We start from the raw sequence: 15,929 nt of genomic DNA on the forward strand, positions 1-15,929 counted from the left end.
TAATAGTTCTCTAATGTTTTTTTTTAAAAAAAAATATCCAGCCATATGTATTTCGAATTACCCCTGTATATATTTTATATTGTATTATTCCTGTATTTTAATAATCTGTATTATTTTTGTATTTCATTTTAGATTTGTATTTGTTGTATTCCTGTTTTATATCTTGTACATTTTTCCTGTAAGAAAATTTTCACATTTCCTATGTAAAAATAAATCCATGATCCTGTATACGTACAATATAAATTTCTGTATAATAAAATTAACAAAAATATTTCCAAATACGACGAAAGCCATCAAAATATACTTCATATATATAATTTAAAACATCCAACCACAATTAAATTGAAGCATCCATACAAAATTTGTTCTATACAAATAAATACCTGAGTTTAATATCAAAACACCTTTCTAGTTAATGTTGATTTTAAAAAAATAATGCTTAGATATACCAATACCATATTGATCTACAATTCCCATAGGGATGACAACTTAGACAGCAAATCTCTCTTTGGCTCGGATTTTGCTAACAATCTTCAAGGACAACTCCATTGGGATCAAATGACCAGCACCTGCCAGTACAAAATCATTAAGTAAACTAGCTATCGAATCCAACAGGAACATTCACATTTTCTAAACAACCTCAACAACAAGATTATAAGAAAGGGAAATAAAAATTTTCATACCGGCATTTTTGTAATTTGGCCAAGCATATGATGATCCAAGGAAATACTGGTTTTCTATATAAATGAAATTTTGAGCACATCTGATTGCTTCAATGTATGCTATTTGGATGCTCTTGTCTATCACCAAATTCTTCGCACAAACCAGGTTCTGCAATGAATACAAGTACATTGAGTCCAAATTCGCTTCATTATCGAAAATACATAGCTAACAGTACAGTTAGTGCAAAAGCAAAACATTGTGTCAACGAACCTGAGACTTAGCCTCCTGAACATCCTTTGGAAATCCTTGTACAGAACCTAAAACAATAGACCGGAAAACCTGCATCAACACAGTTTTAGATAAGAGGTTAAAATTAGTAGCACTTTTAGGTACTACATCCATTCTTCTAAATGTTGGTTGAATTTAACTTATATGAAAGGAAAAGCTAGATAAAGAAAAGAGTATGAAAAAGATACATACGGAGTACTTTATAAATGGCTGTTATTCTGCAATGTCACCATGTCTTTCTTTGGATGACTTAGCAAAAGTGCCTGTTAACTGTTAAGAGATGGATAAGTTGACGTTATAGTTTCAAAAGTTGGATGCAGATATAATCAACAAGTATTACTAGTGTTAGGGAAGGAGGGGCACTAACATATCAAGTTCAACTCTTCACAATCAACCAACAAGAAATTTTCCTTTAATCAACTCTGCCACCTTATTATTATTATAAATTCACTTCCATAAGATTCTGATTTCCTGCTCTTCTCTCTTCACAATCATCTACCCAAAATCCACAAACACCATGACTACTCTTATACATCACTAGAATTAGATTAAATCATCACTGAATTTCAATCACAACATCTCATAACCAACCCTTTTATGAAAGAAAAGCAAAGCAAATCAAATTTTCTAAAATAATTTGCAAATTAAAGTTTTTTTTTTTTAACAGAAAATCTGAGCATAATATTACTCCAGGCTAGTTAAATCTAGCAGCACGGCATTACAAGCACAATGTGGCACTTCTTCCAACCATACTCTCATCTCACCAAACTCAATGCTACCTCTAGCTAATAAAAGCACGGCACAATTGCCATCTCTACCAACCTGTGAAATATAAATACTAGAGAAAGAGCTAGCCAAGAGAAGAATATCATTAACAATTACACCAAAGGCTGAAGTTTCACATTTCCCATGTTGTAAATACTGGTACAACTTGTTGCAGTCCGTTTCCAACACTATATCACGCAGACCTGCACCCAAAGCAATGGTCAGGCAATGTCTTATTGCAAGAGCTTCAACAATATCCACCTCGAAACACCAATGCTGTAAACAACAAGTTGCTGCCATAACATCACCAAGGTGATCTCTCATGATCCCACCCAAGCCAAATATCAATGCTACGACCCTTCCCAACAGACTTCACCGCCCCTTTTTTCAGCAGGTCTCGAGCAGATAATATAGACCTCCAAGTATAACTTGCATTAGAACCCACCTTAGCATCCATAAATTCAGAATTTGGGAAGTACTTATTTTTCAGAGTTTTAACCATCAGTGAGGGAGTGTTGTTTAGGATCCTCTAAGCTTGCTTAGCGAGTAGAGCTTTATTAAAAGCCTTCATGTCCCTCATTCCCAATATTTTGAAATTAATAGAACATAATAATTTAGTGGTAATCAATTTCCCCTACCCCTCTTTCTTTATCTAATTAGGTTCTATATTTGACCTTGGTAAGAATAATTTGGCGAAAATAATTTTGATTAATACTGAAATTTCTTGTAATTCGAATAAATTAAGTGTAATTTGATTGAAAAAACTGCAATTTTATTGAATTATTTGCGTTTATAAAAATCGATTGAATTATTTCCCAAAAACTAAAATTGTGAATTTTTTTAATCCACCAAAAATTCGATCGAAATTACTGTAATGGATGAAAAATATGAATGCACTACAGCTGAATTGAAAAATTCGATTGATTAATACAATTAGATTGACAAACTCATCTCAATCAAGAAAAATTTGAACGAATTACCTGGAAAGTGCAGTGGTGGTGTAGTGGTGCGGTGAAGTAGACGTTCAATAGTTTGGCGGTGGGACGATGGTGGGGCGGTGGAACGATGGTGGGGAGATGGGGTGACGGTGGGGCAGTAGGGCGACAAAGCAGTTATTGGTGAATTGAGCAACAGGAGGTTTCACTTTTCATCGTTTTTTTGAAGCAGTAAGCAGTTGATAGTTTGATACTCTAGTGAATAGTGATAGTGCAATATAAAAGCGTTTCAATTATGTTAAGCAGCCTTTGAATAATTAGGGTAATTCTAAATATCCCAATGGTCCACATAAATATCCCTCCAATTTTTTATTTTTTATTTTTAAATATAGAATAAAAAAGAAATACAAAACGGTTGTCAAGATGACCGTTCTGTATCATCTAAAATGAATAATTATTTGTTTTTTATTATTTGAGTAAAAAAAATAGAGAACGGTTAACTATTCTAACTGTTCTGTATTTAATAACTCATAAAACGCCTCTTGCACAAATGCGTTCTATATTCTTCTGGAGAACGTCTATCTTTGATAACCGTTTTATATTTTGTGATGTGTAATCTAATTTTTGTGCTAGTGTTTGATTTCTATTATCATGTTTAAGATGTTCCTAGTATCATGTTAGGATGCTTTCTATAGTATGATATTTAGGGTAATTTGCTTATATCAATTATGATTCCTGTGATGCTTCCTATATTCTTTCCTAATATTCATGTTAGTATCATGTTAGGCTATATATTTAATATTTGATGTTTAGTGACATGCTAGAATTTGTTATTAATCTTATTAGTATTATGCCTAGGATCTTGCTATTAATATTATGCTTTAACATGATTATTATAATTATGATTATGATTATGATTATTATTGTGTTGAATTATATAATTTAACGTAATTTTTTAATTAGCGAATTGTTTCACGTAATTTGTTAATTAGCGAATTGTATTACGTAATTTGTTTTTTGATGAATTATTTAATGTTATTTGTTAATTGGTGGATAACTTATATATAATTTATTATGATTATGTTTGTCATGATTATTATTATATTGCTTGATCACACTTTTTATGCATAAAGAGAATTTATACTTGTAATCATGCTTAATAAGATAATAATTAATAATCTTGTTTAGGGTTAATTTGATTATAATTCAAGTGATCGCCAATAATAGATTTATTTGTGCATTAATATTCAACCAACATAGATTAAACAGGTTTAGGGTTAACCTATTGATTGCATGTTAGTCAGAAAGCGCACATGAATACGAGAAGAATAAAGTAGAGACCTATTATTAGAGCAAGTTCAATATCTTTTAGGTTGGATTTGTACCTTCATCCCCGAACTTCCAGTCATGGTTCCAGACCTATTGGAGTTGACGATCTCATGGATCGTTAAGGGGTGTAACCTTCACCCTGTGAACGATTTACAAGTTGCTAAAACTGGTTGGCGACTCTTTTGCTCTAGTTTCCTTCCCTTTGGACGCCTCCGTACTTTAGGGTATGATCACAGTGAGGTTCAAGTTTGGGGTAATGCTTGAAATATTCTCTACAAACTTCATTCAGTAACGTCGGAGAGCATAAAATGTTTCTTTCAAATTGTCAATGTGATCCACGGCCAATCGGCTTTTTACAGTGGAGTCATCTACATATACTTCAACGTTTTTCCCCTTCTGATCTGTAAAGACCTTATCCACCAATTTCTGATATGTTGCTCCCGCATTTCGTAACCCGAATGGCATTGCTTTATAACAGTAAACGCCGGCGTCCGTTATGAATGTCGCCTTATTATGTCAGGCTCAAATAAGCTGACCTGATGATATCCCAAAAAAGCATCCATAAAACTCCATAAGGCATGGCCAGAAGTGGAGTCAACCAGGCAATCTATCCTAGGGAGGGGATAATAATTTTTTGGGCAGAACTTGTTTAAGTCCGTGAAATCGACGCACATTTCCATTTTCCTGAAGCCTTTTTCACCATAACCATATTAGCTAACCACTTAGGATATGTACATGGTTTTATAAACCCTACCGCTAGCAATTTGTTAACTTCAGCTTATATGGCTTCAATTTTTTCGGTTTAGAAATTCCTTTTCTTCTGCCTTATTGGTCTTGCTTGCCTATCCACATTCAATTTGTGAACTATTACGTCAGGGTGAATCCCTGGCATTTCTTCGGCCGAAAAGGCAAACACATCTATGTTTTCTCGTAGGAGCTCAATTAGATGGCATCGCATGTCCGTATCCATGTCAGATCCAATTTTCACCGTTTGGTCCGGGACCCTTGGTTGTAACTCTATTTTGACGGTTCCTCGAGACGGTTCCCCATCCTAGTAGTGGTCGAGGCACCGTCATGGGTCTTACATCAAAATTTTCCATTGCCAGATCATGTGTGGATGAAGTTCGTTCTCTTTTCTTGCTGGTTTGGTTAGTGGGTGGTTGTCGTCTTGGCTGCTTCAATGATGACACATAACATTCTCTCGCCATGGTTTGGCCTCCCCTAATGCGTTCTGTCCTATCAGCGTTTGATACATACACCATTGTAAGATGATATGTCAAAACTACAGCCTACGCATTATGGATCAACGGTCTTCCGATAATGGTGTTGTATGCTAAGGGTACGTCGACTATTAAGAATTCGGTCATAAAATCCCTTGCTACAACACCTTCACCAATTTGGACTTGCAAAGTTATGCTACCCTCAAGCCTGACTATAGAACCATAAAAACCAATAAGTATGGGACCAACATCAAATACTTTCGGCCAATCATCATGGCATCAAATGCCTTGGTGAACAGGATGTTAGCGGAGCTTCCCTCGTCTACTGATGATCGCTTGATGTTGCACCCATTTATCATTAGTATAAATACTAGCGGATCGTCATGTGGGAACACAAATACCCTTGACATCAGCTTTCAAAAAGGACACGGAAGGAATTGTGGCAGGTCGAGGTCGATCTTCTATTCCTAGAGCATTCACAATGTGCTTGTACTCCGACAAGCTTTTCTTCGCTCTGCTTACAGAGCCTCTGTGTACAGGTCCACCAGTAATGAAATCTATAGTGATTTTATGCCTAGGTGGCACATGACCATGTCGGTATACTTCTATATCAACTTGTCGATAAGTGTCATCCTGCATGGATGGGTCACCTTGCTTTTGGTATTCCGTTTGCCTCGTCTGTGCGGGTTGTTGTCGACTTGGCCCCGCTTAAGATAGATATTGAGATAGGTGCCCTTTCTTGATAAGGTCTTCAATATTTTCCTTCAACCGGATGCACTTTTCAAGATAATGACCAACATCCTTGTGAAACATGCAATACTTCTTTACATCCTGGCCTTTATTTTTCATAGGCGTCGGTCGGTTCCAATCTTCCCTGTGTTGATTTACAGAGTATATTGCAGCTCTAGGTGCGTTCAGTTGTGTGTAATTTTTGTATCAGCCTAAACCTTTGTTGGGCCTATTTGTTCTTTGCTTATTCTGCTGCTGCAATCTATTTACCCCGCCAGTATGAGTGTAAGGAGGGTGTTCCCATCGTAGGGGATCCTTCTCCTTAATAAGATGCTCACGGCCCTTTTTTCTTTCGTTCTATTTCTCTTTTTTTTCTTTTTTTTTTGTGAGGCAAACATCCAAGTAAGGTTCTCGAGATTTTCTTTTTAAACCATAGAAGAGGTAAATAAATTGTACTCTTAAAATAAGGTTTATCAATTACAACTAAAACATGATGAAAACAAAAATAGACACGTCTAAGAATAAAAATATTGATGACTTCCTATTAAGGGATGCTGCAGACACCCAAATGTGTCTCCCCAAAACCAAACCCGGTGATGAATACCTTTCACGTCATTTGATTATCGAACAAAGCGAAAGTGTGAAAAGTCTAGTGATCAGGATGTTTTTATTAAAATATCTCTTCTTTCTATTTTTGAAAATATTTCTTTTCTTACCTTATTTTTGAAAAACGTGCATTCTATTTTAGTTTGGTCCATGATAAGGGTTCAATAATATTGTAGTTGGATAGGGCTTGAAAAGACCTTTCCAACGATATATTATAAGCCAAAATACTAAACTGGGCCCAAACCGGATTTTACCTACGACCCAATGATCATGTGGAGGGTCCAAAGGTTTAATCCTATTACTAAACTAATTAGGATTAATTAGAAGCTTCTATAAGTTTCTAAAAGATCTTAACTATCCTTTTTGAAAAGATAAGATTAAAGAATTTGAGTTGAATAAAAACTTTCCTTTTTTAAAACTTTCATTTTCTTTAATCCTAATTCTATTCGAATTTAAAGATGTTCAAAGACAGCCAGATTTTATTTTCGTGCCTCATAATCTTTATCCAAATCTTATATGGTTGGATAGATCTTGAAATTATCTTTCCAATGATATATTATAATATTAAATCCGAGCTATAACGAAAAAGATATAAATTAGATACAAAACTCTATCCAAAACTGACACCGTCCCACTATTTCGGCCATATCTTTTTATCTACATAAAATTTTAATCTGATTTTTATTGGGTTGAAAAGTAGACTTTAAGAGCTTTCCAACGACATATTATATGTCTTATTTAGACTTCTGGATCAAAAGATATGATAAAAACAAAATCCGCAAAAACTGCTGTCCATCGAGTTTTATTTTGATTCGAATTCGGATTATTTTCTTATTCTTCGACCCTCTTTTTTCTCTATAAATAGAGGTCATATCTCCCCTTTTTCAATCATCAACTCTCATCAAGAATTTCTTGATTCTCTCTCCCTCTTTCTAGCCTAGCCCTTTTTCAAACACAATTCCTCATACATTAGCACTAGACACACCTAGCCAAGTTCGAAGTTGCCTTCGTCCTAGACGTGAAAGGTTTTAATTTCTAAGGGTTTGGTCCCAAATCTTTATTTCAATTATTTAATTTAATTATTTTCCTTGAAGTTACTAACGTGTGTATTTTGTTATTAGAAAGAGATACGAGGCATCCAAGTAAGTGCTTTAATTGATTTATTGATTTTATGGTTCTTAGAAATCATGTCTAGGTAGTTATTATGATACCTAGTGTCATGTTAAGGCGTTTTGATCTTCCTAGTATCATGTTTAGGGTAAAGAATAAGTTCCTTAAATCAAGTATGATTAAAAGAACTTTCTTTCCTAATATTCATGTTAGTATCATGTTAGGATCTTGCTATTATTATGCTTTATTTTTAACATGAACATGATTATGATTATTATTTTATTATTATGTTGCTTGATGTTGTTATTGCTTGATCACGCCTTTTATGCATGTTTAAAGGGAATTTGTACTTGTAATCCACTACAAAAAAAAAAATCAATATAGCATCAACTAAAATTTGTTGCTATTCACCAAAAATCCGTTGCCAACTCTATTTATCAACGAGTTGGAAACAAAAATTTGTTGTTGCTAAAAGGCTTGTTGCCATGGGATTTTGGAAACCAGTTGCAAAGCAATTTTGTTGCAATATTGCATCAATTTAAATATAGTTTCCATGATTGTTGCTGTTTTTGGTGCATTCGTTGCCAACTTTGGCAACAGATTACCATTGGTTGTTGCTAAAATTAGCAACAAATTATTAATGTTAGTTCCTAAAATAGCAACAAATTATTAATGTTGGTTCCTAAAAATAGCAACAAATTATTAAAGTTGGTTCATAAAACTAGCTACAAATCATTAATATTGGTTGCTATCAACACTACGAGACAAAAACCCAATCCCTATTAGCAATTCGGTTCAACCCGATCTCGGCCTTTACCAATCTGAAATCTCACTAAGGTTAGGTCAACTCGGCTCGACTTTGCATGTAAGGCTCTTTGAATCCCCAGTCTCAAGAATCGCATTTGGTAGGAGTCGAACTTGCGACCTCAAAGTCAGATGGTGAATCTCTTACCAACTATATCAAGTAATATTTGTTTACTTCTATGCATATAATTTATAATAAGTGAACAAAATATTAGAGACGAAATTGAAAATTTTGTCTCCAAATTAGGGACAAAATCAAAAATCTGTCTCTAAATTAGAGACGAAATTGAAATTCGTCTCTATTTGATGTCATTTTAGCAACAAATTATTTTATACATTACAGCAAAAAGTGGCTTACATATAAATTAACAACAATATGTAACACAACTCGTTTCCAATGGCAACAAACAAAATAATGCGTTATCAATTAGCAACAATAATTTAGAAGACTTGTTTCTAATGGAAACAATTCAAAAATTCATTGTACTTGTTTGTTTCTAAATCAATACAAATAAAATATTTGTTGTCATAGATTGTTACTATTTGGCAACAAGAGAAAAATATGATGCCGTCTAGTAAAAACTAGTAAGACAATTTGTTTTAAAAAGAAACAAATCAAAAATATGTAGCCATTGTTTATTAAAAACTAAAGCATAAAATGTCACTTTTAATTAGGCAATGAAAAAATTTAGATTCGTTGCTATTTAGCAACATTTTAAAAATTTGTTACCAAACTTAGTTGCTAAAAAACTTTTATTTTTGTAGTGATCACGCTTAATAAGATAATTAATAATCTTGTTTAGGGTTAATTTGATTATAATTCAAGTGATCGCCAATAATAGATTTTTTTGTGCATTAATATTCAACCAACATAGATAAACAGGTTTAGGGTTAAACCTATTGATTGCATGTTAGTCAGAAAGCGCACATGAATACGATCAGAATAAAGTAGAGGCCTATTATTAGGGCAGGTTCAATCTCTTTTATGTTGGATTTGTACCTTCATCCCCGAACTACCAGTCATGGTTCCAGACCTATTGGAGTTGACGATCTCTTGGATCGTTAAGGGGTGTAACCATCACCCTGTGAACGGTTTAAAAGTTCCCAAAACTTGTTGGTGACTCTTTTGCTCTATCTTCTTTCTCTTTGGACGCCACCGTACTTTAGTATATGATCACAGTGGGGTTCAAGCTAGGGATAACGCTTGAAATATTCCCTACAGATGCGAACTTCTAATGATGAACCTTATAAGAATTAATGTCATTAGTTTGATTATAAAGTACGTAAACGAACCATCATAATCAAAAATAGTTTCGCGCGCAATTCTTCATCTTGCGCTAAGGTAGAAAGTGCAACTTCAAGAGTAGCATCTGCCACATGCGTGTTTTTTTTTTTTTTTTTTTTTTTTTTTTTTTTTTTTTTTTTTGCGAAAACGCAAAAAAGAACGATAAAAAACATTGTTTTGATTTTTTTTGAAAAAAAAGAAAAAAAAAAACAAAAAAGACGATCAAAGTAAAGGTAACTAAGTTAGACAACGTTGTTAGCCAAAGAGATATTTGTAGCGCCTACTTAACAATTAAACTCGAAGCGGTAATATCGTTTTCTCCATATGATATTGTTCATAATGAGTCAAACTCAACGTTAAACAGTGGGCGTGCGCAAGACACAGAGTTGCGCGAAGGTGCCGCGCGCAACTTCTTAACTTGCGCTTGGAGGGCGCGCGCAACTTTGACAGTTGCGCGTGCCACCTGGTAGGTTCGACAATTTTTCTTTTTTTTTTTGGTCAAACCATAATTTTTGCGAATTTTTTTTTATTATATCTCTAGGTAACAAGTTGGAATTAGTTAGATTAGACACGAAGCACATATTCATGTAATCACATAAGCACATAAAAAGAACCGTCAAAACATACAATGTCATACTAAGGTCAAGGCTTGGGTGTCCAAAGGTACCTTATCTTAAGAGACGATGTATGAATCAATCACTCAACGTGTTGACCCATGACATAGCCCTCCCAAAATTTTGTTGGCGATATGGATAGGATGATTGTTATTGATTTTGGGATAAAAGCCTAGTGTTGGCAACCCCTAGTCAATGACACAATCCCCAATGGTTAAAGTGTGCTATGATTATGCATGATGCAATGTTGCTTGTTTGGTTTTTACTTTTGTGAAAAAGGAAGATATTATGCATTCGAGTCTCGCTCTCTAACTAGAGATTAACCAAATTAATTCTCGTTACAATCCATAGGCAACCTAGTGTTGGAAACCTTGAACCATAACTAAGAACTAATCTTGTAACCTCTAAGAACCCAGTGGAGTCGCCCACTGTAAGGAGGTAGGGTACCCTTCTCCTTAGATGCCAATGGCCCTTTAAAAGCCTATGAATTTACACTTGTTAGGGTGTATTAGGATTTAAATTCCTGATTGTTTGGGAGACCTTGAATTAGAAATGATACTCTCATCATGCTTTTTTGTAAGAAATAAGTAGGAGTCGCCAATGAGTTTTAGGAAAACTCATAAACCTCATTCATGTCTATCTCCCAAGTAGAGTTCAAGGGATAATTAACACAAATCGTAAGTTTACCCATTCCCAAATTGGTTTACATGTACCAGAAATGAGTTCGGGAGCAAGGGTACTAAAATAACATTCCTTTTAGGGAGGAATCGCTATTCTAGCCCTAGTTACGGCCTCCACTAGCTCTTCCTTTTTCAAAATTTCATTACTAAACCATATATGCAATGTGGCTCCTAAAAACTAAGTTAGTTGATTTTATTTACAAGCGTCAATCACGTAGGAATTACATTGCAAAAGTCGTTATTCTTATTTAGTCAATATTCGTGTAAAGAACAAAATAAACAATATTTGTCTTATCTTAAGTGATAAAACAACAATTAATTATCAAGTTCTAGTCTTGATTAACGAAAGAATACTATGAGAATTAATTAATTAAAAGTTTGTTTAAGTGATCAAACAACAATAATTAATCAATTAAAGTTACGTTATTTAAACTATAAAAGAAAAATGATTTATCTAAGTGCTTAGGAAACTAACAGTTCTTCTTTTATGCTAAATCTCCTTCTTATGCGTTTATGGACTTTCTTTCTTCTTCGTACCTCCAAGAGCTTCAATGAATAGATTATGGTTGAAGATTAGTTGGGAATAAAGAGGAAAAACTAGTGTGATAGTGTAGGGAATAATTTTTAAGCGTTAATCCCCTTTGCTTGAACCCTACTGTGATCATACACTAAAGTACGGTGGCGTCCAAAAGGGGAGAAGATAGAACAAAAGATTCGCCAACAAGTTTTAGGAACTTGTAAACCGTTCACATGGTGAAGGTTACACCCCTTAACGATCCAAGAGATCGTCAACTCCATAAGGTCTTGAACCAAATAAGGGTTCGGGGATGATGGTACAAATCCAACCTAAAAGAGATTGAACCTGCCCTAATAATAGGCCTCTACTTTATTCAGATCGTATTCATGTGCGCTTTTTGACTAACATACAATCAATAGGATTAACCCTAAACCTGTTTATCTATGTTGGTTGAATTTTAATGCACAAATAAAACTATTATTGGCGATCACTTGAAATTATAATCAAATTAACCTTAAACAAGATTATTAATTATCTTATTAAGCGTGATTACAAGTACAAATTCCCTTTAAACATGCATAAAAGGCGTGATCAAGCAATAACAATAAAAATCAAGCAACATAATAAATAATAATATAATGATAAAAATAATTATAATCATGATCATAAAAATAAATTATAATTAAAATAATCATAATAATAATCAAAACAATAATAATAATAATAATAATCATGGTCATAAATTATGACAATTATAATCATAATTAACATAATTATGTTAAAGCATAATAATAATAGCAAGATCCTAGGCATGATACTAACAAGATTAATAACAAATCCTAGCATGTCACTAAGCATTAAAAATCAAATCTTTAACCCTAACATGATACTAACAATCATAAATATTAGGAAGAACATAAAAGGCATCATAGCAATCATATTTTATATTAAAAGTTACCCTAGACATGATACTAGGAATATCATAATAATAAACAAAACATGATTTCTACATCATAACATCAATAAATCAATTAAAGCACTTACTTTGATGCCTCGTACCTCTTTCTAATAACAAAATACACACGTTAGTAACTTCAAGGAAAATAATAATCAAATAATTAAATTAAATAATTGAAAGAGAGATTTGAGACCAAACCCTCAGAAATTAACCCTTTCACGTCTAGGGCGAAGACAACTTCGAATATGGCTAGGTGTGTCTAGATCTAATGAATGCGGAATTTTGTATGTGAAAAGCAAGTTTAGAAAAGAGGAGAGAGAAAGAGAGATGGTAAATGATTAAAGAGAATGAGAAAATTGATGAATGAAAACTGGTTGTAGGTGAATAATTGAAAACTGGTCGTTGATGAATGAAAACTGAGTTTTTACGACGTTATTTATAGAGAAATCAGCCAAAAAGATAAAATTATCAAAACAGAGCATTGGCGCACGTGAATCAGAGTTGGCACCAACGCTGGCTTATTGGCGCCAGGCGCCAACACTAGCGCCAGGCGCCAACACTAGCGCCAGGCGCCAATGCCAGCGCCAAACGCCAGGCACTACTAGAAATAGGCCTATTTCCGACAGACACCTAATTCCGTCAGAAACATTGGAAATTCCGACGAATTTTTATTCCATCGGACATTTACGATGGATTTTAAAGATCTGTCGGAAATCCGTCGGAGATTTCCGACGGAATATAAATCCGTCGGAATATATAAGCTTTCCGACGGAAAATTCCGTTAGAAATGTAATTTTCCGACGGAATTAAAATCCGTCGAAAATTTCCGACGGAATATTCCGTCGGAATATATTTAAAAAAAAATTCTACAAACCCTAAAATCAGCCCTCCTTTTATTTCACCCCTCAGCCGTTTTTTTTCACTTCCCCCTTTTCATTCTCTCTCCTTTCTTTTGCTGTTTCTCTCGCATCTATGGCTTCCTCTCCTTCTCCCCCTTCTTTCTCCGTCATCTCACCCACGACCCTACGTTCTCTCCTTCGTACTTCCTCTCCGCCGTCGTCTCACGCCGCTGCAACCTCTATAAATCCCCTTGTCGCGCCAATTGTCTTACGTTTTTTATTTTATACGGTTTTTAAGGTTAAATTCGACAGTCAAAACTCTAGATCTAGAGTTTTTATTGTCGAATTAAGCCCTATTAACCTAAATTTGGTGAAATTCGAAGCTAATTTCATAATTAAAGGTATGCTTTGATGTTTTTAATGTTCTTTCTTTTGTTTTAAAGTTTTTTTTTTTTAATTTGGTGGTTGTGGTGGCTCGTTGGTGGTTTTAGGGTCAGTTTAAGGGTGGGTCGAGGGAGGTGGTGGTGGGTGCCGCCAGGGCTAAGGGTTAGGGTTAGGGTTTGGGTGGTGAGCGAAGGTTGGTTTAGTTAGGGTTCGTTCTGGTCTGGGTTAGGGGTTTGGGTGTTTTAGGTCAGGTCTGGGTTTGGGGGGTTTGGGTCTGAATTTAGGGGGTTTGGGTCTGGGTTAGGGGTTTGGGTTTGGGTCTGGGTCTGGGTTAGAGGTTTGGGTCTGGGTTAGGTTTGGTTTTGTGGTGTGGGTTAATTTAGTGGGTGGCGGTGGTGGTGGTCTGTAGTGGCGGTGTTGGTCTGATGTGGTTGGTGGTGGCAGTGGGTTAGGGTTTGAGAAGGTTGGTTTGGTTGGGGTTGACAGGGCCTTTTTGGGTGGTTGGAGGTGGTGATACGCCGTGCCGGTGGTGGCACGACGTATTTTTTTTAATTTCCCGAAAATAGTTTCCGACGAAATTGGAAATTCCGTCGGAAATTTTCGACGGAATTCGCAGGTACCAGAAATTGTCTTGCGACGGAAAATTCCGTCGGAATAGTGTTTCCAACGGAATTTTCGTCGAAATGGTGGTTTTTCCTACCAAGGCATTTCCGACAACCTTTTCCGACGGAATTCCGTCGGAAACATCTTTTCCGACGGATTTCAAGGTGTTTTCGACGGAATTTTTCCGTCGGAAATGGGCCTTTTTCTAGTAGTGAGGCTTAGCGCCTGGCGCCAATGCCTGGCGTTAGGCGCTAACCCTGTTTTTGACGCGTTTTCTAAAATCAGATAAATTTTGCCGTACAGGAGGATAAAATCGTATCTTCCTCAAAAATGCTCTTTGATTTTAATTAAAACTCTGAAAAGTCAACAAAAGTCAATTTATCAATGCTAATTGAATTAGGAATGAAAAGAACCTTCTAGAAGAATCTAGAAGACTAAAACCATTCCTAATTGCATTAGGAATGATAAATCATATTAGGCTCTCCCCTAGATCATTGGGCCGCATATAAGGCTCAAACCGGGCCCAGTTTAGTAAATTGGTCATAACTTCCTCAATATTCATCGAAATTGGGCTTATAATATATCGTTGGAAAGCCCTTGTCAAGCCCTATCCAACTACACTACTATTGGACCCATATCATGGACCAACCAAACTGGATTGGTTGTTTTCTTAACATAAGTTTTCAAAAACAGAGAGAAGAGAAAAGAAATTAAAACTGTCCGCAACACTAAACTTTCCACACTTTCACTTCATTCGATTATGATTCGACGTGAAAGTTACTTATCACTGGGTTTGGTTTTGGAGAGACACAAATGGGTGTCTACAGATAGGAAGAGAGTTTGAGAGAGATTAGGGTTTTCAGAATTTAGGGTTTTGAATTCTGATTTTTCGGGTTTTGGGGAGACACAAATGGGTGTCTACAAATGGGTGTCTACAAATTGATGTCTTTCGGGTTGAACAAAGACCCCTATTTATAGGCATAGGGATCTAGGTTTAGGGTTTTAGAGTCGTGCCTTCAGGTGGCGCGCGCAACTCTCTGAGTCACGCTGGGTGCCGCGCGCATCTCAATTAGTCGCGTACGCCAGGCGCGCGCAACTCACCGAGTTGCGTTGGGTGCAGTTTGCCTTATACAAAAACGCGTTTTTAAAACTTCCATAACTTTTGATTGCAAAGTCAGATTAAGGCGTGTAAGATTTCATTGGAAAATTTGAATGTCTACTTTCCAATTCCGTTAGAACTAGTTAAAATCTGTTATGGATCAAAAGATATGGCCGTTGGAGTGGAAGATTGTCTGTTTTAGGGCCCGTTTAGTGTTTTGATCATAACTTCTTCATTTTAGCTCGGAATTGGGCTTATAGTATACCGTTGGAAAGATCTTTTAAAGGGGTATCCATTTGTATAGGCCATGCATGGAAATATGATGTTGTTTTATCTGTTTGGCTCGGTTTTTAACAATGTAAGATCCGTTGGATCTAATCATTGCATTTGACGCATTTGGGTCCGTTATAAATCAAATTAAAACATGTATGAGCACGTTTTAGGCCTAATTAGTAATTGTACAAGGCTCTAATATAACTTGGTCTCAAATATGGGTTTTAA

The 15,929-nt window shown here is 35.3% G+C and overlaps 1 long non-coding RNA gene across 2 annotated transcripts; it reads right to left on the reverse strand.

Moving 5' to 3' along the window:
* Positions 1-285: 285 nt before the first annotated feature.
* Positions 286-13,292, reverse strand: LOC145599807 (uncharacterized). 2 transcript variants are annotated; one of them, XR_014104083.1, is made up of 5 exons: positions 12,590-13,292; positions 1,144-1,221; positions 934-1,002; positions 684-831; positions 286-569 (listed from the first exon to the last, which is right to left on the reverse strand). It is a non-coding gene; the product is annotated as an uncharacterized LOC145599807 (long non-coding RNA). The 2 variants fall into 2 exon arrangements; XR_014104078.1 differs by lacking the exon at positions 12,590-13,292 and having other exon boundaries at positions 1,144-1,877.
* Between the last annotated feature and the right edge of the window lie 2,637 nt (positions 13,293-15,929).

Source organism: Chenopodium album, chromosome 2 (genome assembly GCF_948465745.1).
Source record: "Chenopodium album chromosome 2, dcCheAlbu1.1, whole genome shotgun sequence".
Taxonomy (NCBI): Eukaryota; Viridiplantae; Streptophyta; class Magnoliopsida; order Caryophyllales; family Amaranthaceae; genus Chenopodium; species Chenopodium album.